The 15,743-nt window shown below is 43.0% G+C and overlaps 1 protein-coding gene across 1 annotated transcript in view; it reads left to right on the forward strand.

The window, feature by feature from the left end:
* The window catches only part of LOC147128181 (uncharacterized), a 192,689-nt gene that overhangs the window by 67,376 nt on the left and 109,570 nt on the right, over positions 1–15,743 (forward strand). The window lies entirely within an intron of this gene.

Genomic DNA, 15,743 nt, shown 5'->3' on the forward strand with positions numbered 1-15,743 from the left:
TTGTGATTTAATAATATTAGCAGGGTTCCTGTGAATCCTTAAAAGCTTTTAAAAGGCATTGAAGTCATGAATCTCAAAACAAGGCCTTAATGGCGTTAAAATGTCTTAAATCATTAAAAAGTCTTAAAAAAAATATGAAAGTAGGAATTTATTCCTGTAAATCTCAATTTTTGGCAAAGGCCGCGTCATAGTCAACAGAATGGTGCGGATTACAACCCCGCGCACATGTTGCGTCGACATCTGCACCCGAGGTGCTCGAGAGCCTCCGCAGTCAGAAAGATTGGCACTTAACGGAGAGAAGTGATGTGGAAAAAGCCCCATCGGTTTGCCTTTAAAAAGCCAATGTTTGCTATGGACTACATTAAACCTGCTATCGATTTGACTCATCCTTGCACCCGCATCGATCGACGGTGCCAGGAGAGGCCCTTAGGTAACATCCCTTCCCTGTAGTTTAAAGGTCATAGTCCCTCCCACGTTGGGTCCCCGGCACCCCACCGGACCCACCCGAGAGGCGTCTCTCACTCTCCAGCAGAATGAGAATCGCGATGCCATTCAGCGAGGCATTGATTGAGCCGAGCCCCATCATCTCCACTCGTAATATTGTTCCTTGATTTGCCAATTAGGGGTCTTTTCACACTCAATAGCTTTCAGGCCAAGCGTTAAATGACCAACTGTTTGCAAGATGGCGCTCATGTCGAGAGTCCAGAAGATGATAGATTTATAGAGTGCTCCCCTTTCCACACGTCCACCTACCAGCCGCTAACGGGAGAGCACAGCAAAACGGTGAACTCCTGATGTATCACGGGGCATCGTTGTGCTGCCTTTTCTGCACGTTACTCCTATTTTGTGGTGGGGAAAAAAAAAATACTAGCAGCAGCAGCAGCCACAAATCATGTGGGACATAATTGTTTCCCATGTTTGGAGTTCCATACCTAGCCACCAAGGTTGAACACCATTAAAAAATGTCCCTGATTGTCTGCTGCTTTCCAATTTAATTGGGCTGTGCCAGCATTAAAATGTAAGTGAATTATCATTATAGCACATTTATTTGGATCCTAGACGTGTGATGATTTCAGCGAGGGGAAAAAAGTAGGCAAACGGCAAGTTTTCAAATAAACACATAGTCAAAATGCATCGTCATGGTTTGTCCCTCTTGTGTGATAAAATAAAAAGGAGAGGCATGGCGACATCCTTATTAGAGTCTCCAGCCTGCTCTGGCCATTAACATGACTGACATGGTGCTACACTGTCCTGGCCACTAATGAAATGTCAATTCAGTCTCCCATCCATCCTGATCAAATGTTAATTGAGGGAGTGATGGATCGGAGCTTCGTGGTTCACCTTTTCTTGTCATCCTTTTCTTTTTCTTCTCATGCACGCCTCAACCTGCAACTACTGTTCATGGTTTCGATGGTTACGTTTTTTTTATCGTATAGTTCCACATTGCGGTGTTGTAGTTTAATTTACAATATAATAAACATCAATGTTCTACTGTTACTCACTGCTAACTCTATCGACCATGTCAATGGAAACTGTAGGCCGGTTTTTACTCACATTATTATTATTAGAAAATTTCATGGCACACCGCCACCGTGTGAAAGCGCCAGTGAAAATCCAGCTATTATGGGTCAAAAACCAAAGGAGAGAAGGAACGTATGTCCAGAAACTGAAAGAGAAGAGGAAAGTACAGAGCCTAAAACATGATTTTAGGAACTTTGAATGTTTGGACTATGACAGGAAAATCTTCTGAGCTGGTTGACAATGATTCTGGGGAAAGGTTGAGATACGGTATGAACAGGAGGAAAGGAAGTAAGACTGGATGCTTTGCAGCTATGTTTCATGTATTTTACCGTAGTGTAGATAGAAGAATTACTGAGTAGGGGTTATCACAGAGCAAGAGTTTAAGAATGTCCTAGAGGTAAAAAGATTGTCAGATCGAGTGATGAGGCTGAAGTTTGAAATCGAGTGCGTTATGTTGAACGTTATCAGTTGCTGCGCCCCACAGGTAGGATGTCGACTAGACGAGAGAGAATTACTCTGGAAGGAGCTAGGCAAAGTCGTTAAGAGCATCCCAGGTACAGTGCGAGAGAAATAACTGGGGGGACATTTTAATGGGCATGTTGGTGTTTGTATCCAAGACAGGAACCGAGAGGAATGGCTGCTGGCAGACCTTTGCCAAACTGAAAAGGAAGTAGTGACCATTTTTCTTCCAGAAGAGGCAGGAACGTAGACTGACCTATAAGAGCTGAGGTAGAAGCACACAGGTAGACTACCGTTTGTGCAGATAATGGAATCTGCCAGGCAGCATAGGATTGCGGTAGGGAAAGCCTATGACATGGTAACCAGAGATGAACTGTTGCACTGCACCAGGATGCCTGGAGAGGCAGAGAAGTAGATCGCAATGGGGCAGGACATGTATGAGAGCTGAAGTACCCGAGTGAGGCGTGCTACGGCCGTGACAGAGGCGCTTCGGACGGAGATGGGATTGCATCAGGGATCAGCTCCTCGCCCACTCCTGTTTGCAAAGGTGATGGATAGACTGACAGATGAGGTGAGACGGCAATCCCCATGGACCAGGATGTTCGCAGCTGACATTGTGAGCTGCAGGGAGCAGGTGGAGGAAGTTAGAAAGGTGGAGCAATGACGACGAGGCAAAGGAAAACCTGAATACATGAATGTGTGAATGGGAGGGTTGGTGGAGGCAACCTGAAGCTACAGGGACAAGACATCCTGAGGATGGAGGACTTTTCAATTCTTACTTAAATAGTCCAGAGCAATGGTGAGTGAGTGTAGAAAGGATGTGAGAAAAAAACGGATCCAAGCATGTTTGAACGGGTGGAGGAAAGTGTCAAGTGTGTTGTGTGATAAAAGAGTCTCTCCTTGGATGAAGGCTGAGGTTTAGAAGACAATGACCGTGATATATTTTTCTACCCCTTCCCCTAGTTCCCGACCAAGGACGTCAAACGCCCGACTATCCTATGTCTTGTAAGATTGTCTTATGATATTATCCATTAGTCTGAGGTGTGTAAAGATTTTATTTGTCCTGCTAATAGTCTGAAACGGGTCGTGCCAATAATCTTAAATAACATTTTCAGACTGCCATAGCTAATGAGACGTAGCGGCTGCATGGAGGGCGAGGTTGGGTTGGATAGGGATTTAAAAAAAAAAACCAACATAATATTAATGGAACTTGAGAACTTTTATTTGATTAATTAATTTTTTTGCATGAGTAATGCAGTGTGCAGGCTTTCACATCAAGACCCCGGAGCGTTTATTTTCACTCGACATGGACGGCGCGGACCATTAAGACCAGATCTTGCTCACCACTATTAAAAATGCAATGCATCGATTTAACTGTACTTTCCAATTTAAAGTTATTTACTTTGCACACGTGAGGCACTCCAGTTCAGTCTACTTAACTCATTTCAAGCAATATAATTCACACCGAACAAACGTCATTTGTTTCCGAAAAAGAAGACATACTGACCACCTTGGGCGGAGTTTGGTGTCACTGCTCGGATCAGGACTATACATTTTTCCCAGTTTTTGTTTATTTTGTTTGAGTGTTTAACTTGCGTTGATGATGACTTCCTGATTGTTGATGATCACTTGGTACTGCCCGTTTCTCTCTCTCTGTAAAGATACTGCTGGTATTTACCTGTCAGGCTGTCTGCCGCATGGCTGAAATCATATTAACTTCACTTGTTTATACTTGAATCAAACCACCTGCGCCAGGATTCGGGACGATCCTCAAAATTGAGACGATAATCCCACAAAGCAGCGAAAGAGAAGCTGGCTTTGGATCCCTGTCGAAAGAAGGGGATCCGTCTTTGTGTTCTCACAAAGTACCTGTCCAAAGGGACCTTTTAGGTTTCTAAGAATAGACTATCATCCCCTCCTCTGTGTTCTTTCCTTCTCTGGCCTCCAGGGAGTTTTATCTTAGACGACGGGTGGTAATTGCTTTGGAGAGTTTTTGGCCGCGGCACTTTTAAATGAATTCTTCATTTGTGAAGCAAATATTTGCGTTTTCCCTGGAGGGATGTTTGTGCTGTCGCTGCAAAGCTCGGACGCCTCCAGATACCATTCTCCGTCGCCTCTGCTTCTCATGCAGTTTAGGAGATGCCCGTAGAGCTTTGTGTATGTCCCGGTCCGCAACATTTTCACCCTCGTTAGGTTAGTTTTCGACTGCTAGGATTGCGCATGACGTATAGCACAAAAACAGTTTCTGCAAAAAACCTGTGGATGTAGGTCAAGATCACAGCATTTATTTTGACATAAAGTTATATACTCACAGGAAGTCATGATTGATTCTGTTGGCCATGCTAAGCCTTCATTGTATTTTGTAGTCAAAGTTCTGCCATGTAGCGCTGCCCAACTGTCTTGGGCAGCAATTCCCATTGGCACATTAGCGTGCCTATCTGGTGTGACAAACAATTCAATGCTCTTCCACAAGATGGCAAAGGGTTCATTTAACTTGTTTTTTTTCATCTGTTGCCCTTAATACAACAGACTAATAGCTTAGTGCGCAACAAACTTACGGTAAGTTGTGAATACATTTTAAATTGAGACGAAATCATTATTATTTCTGTAGGTGTGACATTTTGGTTTGGTGTTGTGCCATAATGCTTTTCTGATGTAAAATATGTGGCTGAATAAAGGTTGGCAAACACTGATATAGGATACCTTCTTCTGATCGGGGCTCATTCAGAATTGAATTCTCTAGTAGGAATTTGCCCAAAATGACTGACTTCCCATTTAGTTACGGGCATTGGTCCTTGAGATTTTTTTTTTTCCCTTTGTCCTTAAATGATGTCCGGCCAGTTTCATGTTGATCTGTAAAAATGAATAGGATGCATCCTCTTGCAAAACATGGTGAGTTTTTGCACAGTGGTGTGCAGTTTACTGTTTAATATTCTAGCTAGGGAATTGAATCCCTACTCTTTATTAAATGGAAAAAAACTGAAAAAGTAACATTTTAGGTGCAATAGTTGACAGCATTTGATCAAAAACAACTTGGAAAGCTCTTCAAGCCCCTGGGCATCTAGTACAGAGGCTGTTGTCGCTCGCTTTCTTTGTTTGTGTTAAAGGGGCGGTAGGCTGTATTTCATGCCGCCTCATTATAGCCAGCCTTTATCAAACAGCGCAAACTGTGTTTTTCCCTCCCGTCCCTTCACTGCTTGAACAGATTTGATTCAAACGTAAAATGCCGCAATCCAAAATCAAAGCCGACTTTGGTGGTCTTTCCTTCCTTTTTCCCTCCCTTAAACACGACATATTTCCAAAGTGAATGTGAGTGCACCCTTCAGAGGACGTTACATTTCTTACCTAGATTTAGCTAGGTAAGGATCCCACCGCTATTATTTTCCACACCCGCGAAGGAGGTAAAAAGATCATCCTCTGGTGAACAGGAATCTGCGTCAAGCATCATTAATTTGTTGTGACAGTTGCTTGTTGGGCTTTGGGGAGGAAACGCGCTTTGATGCGAAGACCTGGCCCGAGCTGCGAGACGTCTAATGATGCGAGAGTTTGTTCAAGCCGCCAATCAAATGGCGCGACCTACTTATAGCAGCAGCAGCACCTCTCTCAAGAAAGCACAACTTTTTCTTCTCTTTTGTTTTGCACCTCGGTAATAGCCAGCTACTTTGACCTTTGGGGCTGATTTTGGACATTTTAAAGCAAAAAACAAAAAAGCACAAATTTTTTATGTGGGCTCGCTCTATCGGGTACCTCGGGTAGGTACTGTGGTTGCCTCAGCATGGTGATGTTCTTCTCGGCCAGGAACTGTCTGATGCTCAGGTCGCGGTGAAGCAACCACGATTTCTCCTGCCACAATAGTCGCTTCTCCTCGCGCACTGAATGAAGGAAACACGGCAGATTGTCTCTTTTGTTCTGGTTGATCATCCGGCCCACAATGAAGTGGAAAAATCGTAGTTTGTGTTGGAAATATATTGTCCGTGATGCTGGCTCTGGAACTTTTCTGACTCACCTCGTAAACCCTCCTTTCTGTCAGAATGACCTGTTCCCATGGAAACACACATCACATAAATATTTCTGCCCGTAATTGTACGTTGGCCTTCAGATTCTTACGTGCACCTTGTTTCTATGATTGTGACCTTCCTTGTGTGGCGCAGCTCTTGTCAAGGTAGAGTGCAGGTGGACCTAACGTTGCGGCCATTCTCTGCTCCCGATGATTAAATAAATAGGCCATTTTCTTTTTTTAAAAAAGCTTCTTTGTACAGAAAGCACAGTTGGGGTGTTGCAGGGCGAATGAACTCTTAAAGCTGATGGATCTGTCAGAGCTCAAGAATACACGTACACACACACCCGCACATACAGATTAAGAGCAGGTCTGTTCGTAAAACCTACAGGATACAGTGTGTTGTTAGACCTGTGTACCATTTCCATATAGATTACCTGTCCATCATTTCCATTTTGGCACGGGCGAGGCTCAGGGATCGTGACGTGTCGAGGCAGAACAAGCTAGAAGCTCCACTGTGCTGTATTGTGGACTGTATGTAACATCCACACAGACTACACACCTCATTTGTCCCCAAAATATTTTCATGCAAGCAAACACCTGAGGGTTGTTTTTGAGCCTCGTGGGGCTAGACTTTAATGTCCCGTGTCGTTAAAAATAATGAAAAATTACCCACAATATAATAATACATCTCTTCAGAAAAAGTTCAACATTATTACTTTTATTTTAATGCAATTTATCTGCAATTTTGCCTCTTTTGTAAGTTTAGATGTGTGAAAAGCATCAAGGTGTTGATATCAGTAATATTATGAATAGTTGTTGCCTTGACATTGGTTCTCAGTTACGTTATAGACTAAAAATCGACCCGTTTTAAAATCAATTCATTTAAAGGGTTCATGCATTGCTGTCAGTTTCCTCACTGTGGGATTTCCTTTTCAACATCAAACAACTATATGATAATGACAACAATAATAATACTACTAACAGCAACAATCAAAATAATAATGATGAAATGACAGTAAAAGTGGTAAATAACGTCGCTACCACTTTTTTTTTTTTTTTTTTCATGTAATGGCACCTTGTCCGCCCTCACACCCTCCAACCAAAAAAGCTCATTAAGAATCCAACATTGACCCTGCAGCACCCCAATTATAGCATACATTAATCCCATCACTCTGCCGGCTCAAAATACGCACATGCACATGCACACTCGGAGTGCTTTAGTGCTAAAATCAATCAGGCTTTATTTGCACTCACTTAAAGCTGCGAGGTGCTTGTCAGTGTCCATCTGACTCTCGCTGAACGTGACACTTTCTACATATTATAACTTTTTTAAATGTGTCCTTCTTAGATTTCGGATATTTGAAGACAAACGATGCAACGATGCATACAATAACAATACTCAATGGCATATTTTCTTTATCCTCTAAGATAATTCATGGCATTCTCATTGGAGGAAATTCTGTGTGATACAAGTGTTTTGAAGCGACAAATTTAAACTCATACCTGCAGCTGCCACGCTGTTTACCTTTTTTGTATTTGACAGTTTGGGAAGTGATGGTCGGCATCAAGAAAGCACACAACAGATTCCCCTATGAGAAGATCGAAGTCAATTCTACTTGTAATTCTCGCTGTGTTTGGACATAGAGACTCTGCTGCCGTTGCCATTGACTTTTTAAAAAAACTTTTTTTTACGTCCACTGGGGATGGAATACTCGGCAGCTTGCTGTTTTTTTCCAAAAGAAAAGTCATATAAAGGTCACGTTTTTTTGCCGCACCTGCTGCACATGCAAAAAAAAAAAATGAGAGCTGGAGGGTCGGGGCGACTCCATTGTGAGAGTTCGCGTTGGCCCCGTCGCTCAGCTCATTTGTCTTCTCGGAGGAGCGTCAAAGGTCGCCTATTGTCTGCTCATCTTCAGCCCGTTACCGCAGCGCCGCCGCTCATTAACAATGGCCTTGATAAGCGCTAATTTATGACCCGTGTCACTGTAATTAAATGTTTGTGCAGATCTGTTGAGCTCTGATAAGAGCTGGCTTCTTAAGGCCTGCTAGGAATGATGTCCACTCCCGTACACTTTCACTGGACCTCACGCTGGGATTTCGTGCTGTTAGATGATTTGCTGCCGCTTTACCGCGGGAAAAAAACGCTTAATTTCAGCCGCTCATAGGCTTTATTTATTTTTGGAATAATGAACGTTTTATTTATTTATTTAAAGTCTACGTAACAAAACATACATGAGCTACATTGGTAACAAAAAATGCTTACAATATCTCAACTTTTTGCATCTACATTGAGAGGAGAGTTATTTTGCCAGCCTGGGGAACCTTTGCTGTATTATTTTGTACCTTTTCTCCTTTCCAAAATGGTCTTGCACAAAACTCTCTTCCTGTTGACTTTCTTTCCTCCTGCAGCAAACTAGCTGGGCCTGAATCAGCTGCATCCCTTTTATCATTTGACAACACAATTGCAAACTGCGTCAATTTCATATCGCAAAAAAACCCCGCCGGCGGACTTTGACACGATCCTGGGTGTGATTAGCTTTGGCTGTTTGAGCGCAAAGGATCAAGGAGGCACTGAGGGGGCAGTCGCCCAAGTCCCTCAAAGCCCTACGGAAACCCGAGTGTCGAAGGGCTGATAAGGTGACCCCCTTTTTTCCCTTTAGACACACACAATCTTCCAGCTGATCTCGTTGATATTCCCCACCATCCTCTCCGCCTTGCCTTAGTCTTCATCTACTCGCGGTCATTTCTTCAGAGACGTAGAATCATCAAGGAGGGGAAGCAGGCGGAAGCTGACAAGTCACACACAGTCACGTATAGGCGCTTGTCACCATTTAGGACACTGGCGTTTGCAAATTATTGTGGAGAGAAGAGGTGCGAAGAGGTAACAACTACAACAAAGAAAACACTTGTTTTATTGTTTTGAGAAGAGCAAAGCGGTGGGGTTTAAACTTTAGGGGATGAAAGAAAGAGTCGGATGACAGTCAAAGAAGAAAATGCATCGTAATAGTCTCAGCAGGGAATAATGGCGTCAGGCGGGTGGCGTTGGTGTGCGGGGGGTGCGCACACGGCGAGATTTTGTCAAAAAATCTGTCGTAGCAAAGGTACCGTATTTTCCGGACTATAAGCCGCTACTTTTTTCCTTCCAAAAAATCCCCCCAAAAATTAACAGCATTTACCTACCCGAAATCAACAACAGTTATTTTTTTTCTACCTCCACCCTACCTACCTAAAGGGTTGGGTTAGGCTAATTTGAACGTGAGCAATTTAAGTTAATGTTTTATTAAAGGATTGAAAATATGCAGTTCCCTCAGCATCCTGTCTCACTGTTCGAAAAAATACAGTACGTTGAAAAGTCTCCTGTTGAAGAACATTTGCGCATTCAGTATACTGTACATATGTTTCTTTATTAAACTCCACAGGGAGACAATACAGGGACATTCGATAGAAATTGCTATGCAAGGAAGCACACATGCAGATAAATATTGTGTGGAACTTTATGTTTCTTTAATGAGAATCCCTTAGTGAACTGTGTGTGTGTGTGCGTGCGTGTTTGTGTGTGTATGAGTATGAATGAGAGCTGGGAGGCACATGAGGCAACGCAAGGTCAAAATAATAGAAGTAGAAAATGAAGAAATGTGACTGATGGAGACAAAACATCAATTAACAATATATGAAGAGGCGAGCGTGCACACACGCGCACATTCCTTAATGCATTCGAGTAGTATTTTGCACTTGCACCTTTATTAGTCTTTACGACTGGCTTGCAGCCGCTTTATTATAAAGAAGTGCTCAGGGGTAAGAATACACGCGATAATTCAATCTCTCCTTTATGAATTAAACATCCAGCGGGCATAACAAGCTGCATGCACTGACAATGAAATTATTTGCATGACGCTTTAAAGCAGCTTCAGAGTGCGCATATTTGTTGCTTTTAAGCAGCTTTAAAACGCACCGCGTTTCACGCGAACAAAAGGCCCACGAGCAGCGGAGCGTGGAAATGAAAAATGCATTATCATGATTAGGATGATGATTATTTTTCATGTCCATGGGGCAGACAAACAGGAAGAGGCGGCGGTACAGCGGAGTACTTGCGCGAGGTCAATGTCATATACCTGACTTGGCCACACAACATGGCGAGTTGTGTTCTGCTCGTCTAAGCCCGGAGGCTTTTTGGCCACCGCTTCTCCAAAGTGCTCCTGGCTGTCCTCCTGCGCTCCAGCGCGCGCCTTGAAAAGTTTATACACCGACCGTGCCCAGCACAAATAAAAACCATACAAATCCAGTGTTAGGCGCTCACATTGTCTAAAGCTGCTGGCTACTGGTTGTCACTGAGCTAGCCAAGGCCAGGAGATCACGTGACCACGAAAACACAAGACAGAGCCAAAATGCCCCTGAGATGTGGGGGAGAAAATGTCAAAAGTTCACTGATTTAATTTTTAATGTACTGTCAAACTTTTTACCAGATATCTGTTTTACAGACTGAAAACTTTCTGTGAACCGCACACATGGATGAGAGCTGAATAAAATCATGCCTGACTGGGTAGTTTGACAATAAATCTAACATAGTGTTAAAATTTCACCCAAATAAGGGGAAAAAATAAGTTATTGATCAAATGGCGTTTAATATAGCGGTGAAGATTTTTTTTTTCTTTAATAAGTTCCCTTCATTAATGGAATGATAGAATTGGGTGTAAAATATTTACCGGTAACTCGCACATTCACAAAAAAAGTCTTTTATAATAATATGTCACAAGTGAAAGAAAATTCACAACCCCTGCACCCCAAGAAAATCAACAGAACTGCTCAATATCTGTCTTGTGTTTTGATTGGTGATTTGTTGCTAGGCAGAGTTTATGGGGCTCTGTTGTGACTGCCCCACAGGCATTTGTTTGAAGTGCAAAATGGAGGCTGATACATGACGACAGTAGTTGCTGTAACCAAATTCCTACTCTGTATTAATTATGAAATCGGCTTGCTTGTTAATGCTGCTGTGGCCCAAAAAAAAATCAGCACTAACTTGTGCTGATGCAAGGGCACGCAAAACTAGCATACATGAGCCTCAGGTGCCCATTTTCGACGATTCAACCGAGGTCAATGTGACACGCCAGCCAGCCCGTCGTGAGAGTGCACTTTCAATCAGCTTGTGGATCTCTAGCTTGATAAGAAAGCTGAGGCAACAATTGCTTCTGACAGCTTGAGCCAGTGGATAAAGTGTTTTTTTTTTTCCCCTCCCTCCATCGGCTCGAAACCAGGATTTCAAGACTCCGTGAAAGAAGAAATTATGTATAGGAGGAGGCTTTGCAGGTTGAATAATGATGCCGTTTCAATTCGATGCTTTGAAGAAGGGATATATTCAAACACATAAATTGCTCAAATGTTTATAAATTATAACAAAAAATGCCATATGTTGTTTTTTTGCTGCAGCACGTATAAGTAGAATTTCAACGCACGGTAACAGTGTATACAGTGTGAACGTGAATCGTCGATGTGAACGTGAATCGTCTCGTCCGTGCTGGCTTAATTGCTCACGCAAACAAACGTAGACTCGGCGCTATAAACGGGGTGCACCCAGGATTGTGTCTTTAAAAATTGCAATTCATGTTCTGCGTTCGGGGAGGTGTCGGGTTCGGCAGCGCTAGTGTGATAAACGGTGTCAAGCCTGAGACTAATTGTAATGGCTGATTCTGCATCTTTGATAACGGCATCGAAAAGGCAGGTGCAAAACAAACACGTATAGCGATACTGTCTACTTTTATAAAAAAAAAAGTTTCAAAATACTAGGAATAAAAATGATTAATGCATATCATCTATTCAGCAATTCTGCTGAATGATCTAAGTGCCGGTCACAAGAAGGAGTCATGCCATATCACCAGTGAACAGACTCGGTGCAACTCTGCATTTGCTTACGTGTGTCAGTTCAGAACACTGCTTGCCTCTCCCAGACCAGCTAGATTCCCTAAAATCATCGGAGCAATCCATTTAATTTCTGTAACTCTGTAATTGCGGTAAGGTGAGGTTAGGGGGGTAACTTTATGGTTAGATACAGTAAGGGGTTGTGTTTTGGAATGTGAGAATTTTAGTGTTAGGTGTTTTAACCGCTAATTACTGTAAATGCTATATGTGGCAGTGTCCATATGGAATGTATCCGTTTCGACAGCATTTTATGATCATCACAAACGTGAAGAAACTTGAATGTGCCAAATGTATCCCACTCACATGAGCAAGCGTATCGCTGAATAATTGATTTGAAGCGTGACACAGAGTGAGACATCGTGATAAAGGACGCAGTATGATCCATCCAATGCCTGCAGTCATCATATCACTTTTAGGGCTTTTCCATTGAAATATCGCTTTAATCTACCATCCACCTTGGAGGAATTATGATTATTTACTGTTGCTAGTCAGGGGGGAAAAAAAAATCACTTCAGCGTGTGCCAGGTAGCTGCTAGAACGTGACGTATTTAAGGCGCTCTTAAGTCATTAGGAGGCACTGCACGTTCGCCTCGTGTGCCTTGTCGTTCCTGGGATAATGTGGGGCCAACCGGGGTCTGGTATGCTGCAGTCACCCACAAACCTCATCTCTAATGTAAAGACTGTAATGTAAAAACTGCGATGACATTCCATGCGAACATATACACAAACATTATGCATTGCTAATGAGAGCCAATAGATCCATCCATCCATAGTGCTTGTGTTTGTTTATGGACAAAAAGGCATGTGGTTAGACTTGTCCCCTGCTTATTATGTTCTGTGTGGAAACATTAAAAATGTCCCCATCAAATGCCATAAATGTACATAGAAATGTACATTTCTATGGCTAGTTTAGAATAGAAGTCTAGGAGAAATAGAGGCATGCTTTCGGTTGCCACATAATATTTGAGATTTTTCCAGAACTGGCCCCTACGGGGTTCGAATTTGACGCATGTGCTTTAAACAATGCCCGCTCATGCGCTAAAAGTTTTATGACGCTAACAGTTTGACCGAGGCAAAAATTATATCTATATCCGTTACCAAGCTTGTGTTTCCCTATTACATTTTGAGGATATCCGTGCGTATGTGCACAGTTGTTGTTCCTTGTCAAGCTTTCCTCCGACAGTATATGAGGTTTTCGATTTTAGCCTCTCGTTCGCATCAATAATGGAGCATGTTCTAAATATGCTGCCGCTGCTTGTGACATCCAGCATGGCAGATGTTACATGGACACGTCACTGAGCTTTCTGCATTGGCCGTGCAACTTTGGCAGGCTGATTTCGTCAAGCTTCCCGTATAGGGGAACAATGCTGGTACGAACAATGTGGAGTCTTTTTCCAACATCCCTAACTGTATAACAGCTTAGACCTTTTCTTTTTAGGAAAGTGGAACATAAATATTTTTCACCTCACTATTTTTTTTCCTGCGCCTTTCACTTCTATTCACAATGGTGTGATGCCATTTGAAAGAAGTTAACCATTTTTAGACACAGATGAAAAGATATGGCGAGCCACAATACCAGCTCACCAGAGCCTGACCTGCCCAATGCTGTAGTTGTTTACAGTGTTAAACTAAATCGCGAGAAAGTTACTCTCGCTGTCCCTTACCTAATATCATACGTACGCCTCTGCACCATCTGTAAGAAAGCCTGGGGGGGGGGGGGGGGGGGGTGGGGGGGAAAGCAAATCATGTACGGAAACAACACGCAGGGAAGCAATTCCCTTCCCAAAACAAAGCTTTCCATCTAATCCCACTCTGGGCATCAATTCTTCATCCCGAGGCCTCTGCATTCGCCAACGCGAAGGGCGTGAGATGGAGGTGAAGAGGCCTCCTACCTGCACCAGGCCTGATATGTAATGAAACACACCAAGGTCAAGATTGTGTTTGTGTGAATGCAATATCTAAGTGAAATGCGGCAATGCATGAGGACAAAAAACAGGCTAGTCTGTATACAGGTATGTTTTATTTTATTTTTTTTTAGGTGCTTGGATGTTGCCTCTATAGGGCACGCCTTTGTATCGCACAGGCGCCCACACTGTTAGCCTCTATTAGCTGGAGCACAAGGCAAACTGGAGAGCCTGGGAGGATGATTGTCAGCGTAGTCAATGAATGATAAGTTGCATAAATCATTGCGTGGACTGAAAAAAAAGGAAAAAAAACGACTCTCCTTTTGTGCGAGGCAGCAAATGCCGTCATGGTTAGTCAGAGCAAGCCAAGTTCAACTAGCAAACTGCACACCATAATACATTCAATAATCCTCATCTCAAGTGAGTAAAGGGTATTTGTAATGTGTTTGTCCAATACTGTTATTCTTTTGGATCGTATTGACATTTTGCTTTATTACTTCATGACAATGGCAGTAATGAGAAGTGGATTAAGTCCACTAAGTCCCTACGAAAGGCCAAGGTACCATCGCTGCAGTCACTTGGGTGGGAAATGTGTTCAATCAGTCACTTTTGCTCAAAAAATAGTCATAAATTGCAATCCACACCGTTAGCCACTCACTCCCGATGTTCTCGGATGATTGGCAATTTACTCAAAGCCAAGCAAACATCTGAGAGCATTAAAAACAACAATTCGGACCGTGCCAGGCCTGCACCTGCCTTACAGCGTATAATTTGTTTCAATTACCAAAAACACAATTATTGCGTTGATTGGAAATGGAGGGGAAACGCGGCAAGCTGTGCAAATGCATTTGGGCCAAATTAGCAGCTGCACGGTGGGAGAGGTGCTTCATCTGGTAAGGTGTTAATTATAGGAGAATGATAGAAATGCTGCTGCTGCTGCAGAGAGGCGCTTTGTTAGTGGGCAACATGACGGATCGCGCATCTATGTGTGTACCTTCGTCGTCTGGTAGCTTCAACCCAGCCCGGCCTTTACTTTCAGCTCTTGGTGGAAGCCCTTTCAATTGCAGCGTGCTCCCCCGCAGTGCGCAAAGGCCATTTAGGAAAAGTGCTGAGTGCATGGAGCTCAAATGAAAAATGAGCTCATCACCCCAAATCTCTCCGGGGCGTCAGCGGCGACGGCGACCAGTCAATTTGCACCGGCGGAAGGTGTTTGGCAGCGCCGTTCTCGGCAGGATGACACCTTCGCCGCCATTAAATAGTTCCATTTAGCACCAAAGGGGACACTTTGGTAATTAAACATTAATGGGAGGCTCGTCAGAAGGAGACCTGCGGGCACAGTTGTTGCTCCGTTCAACAGTTGGTCCCAACAGAACTTTGTCGTAAACCGAGAATGAGATTCGCAAAGCTGAAATCATTTACTGTTAGGACAGTGCAACATCAATTGTCTTCTTTTTAGAACAGCACAATATCAAGTGTGTCCTCTTTTTGGGAAAGTACAACACAAATATTTTTGTCTTCTTTTTAGGAAAGTACATCAATAGTTTGTCTTCTTTACAGGAAAGTGCAACATCCATAGTGTTGATTCTTTTTTTGGAAAGTGCAAAGATTTTGAAGGCTGTGCAATCAACGATATTTGCATTACGATTTTGTGGCTACAAGATTATGATTTTAATGTCAAAAATTATACTGAACTATACTAGACTAATAAACTGGACTGTCTGTTGGAATATTGCGACATAATTGTTTATTTTGAATGACGTCCACTCAAACTGGGCCGAGGTCAAAACGCTAATATTTGCACAAATGACTTGTCCATCGCCATGTTGTGACAACAGCAGTGTTGGCGTTGGTTATTTTTTGCTCAAAGCTAGCACAGCATGTCGGTGTGTACGCGCTTCCGAGGTGGCAAGGGGTCAGAATCACTTTCCAATGTAATCTGGAAACTC

The sequence above is a fragment of the Filicampus tigris genome, chromosome 20, assembly GCF_054856515.1.
Source record: "Filicampus tigris isolate MCC_2025a chromosome 20, RoL_Ftig_1.0, whole genome shotgun sequence".
NCBI lineage: Eukaryota > Metazoa > Chordata > Actinopteri > Syngnathiformes > Syngnathidae > Filicampus > Filicampus tigris.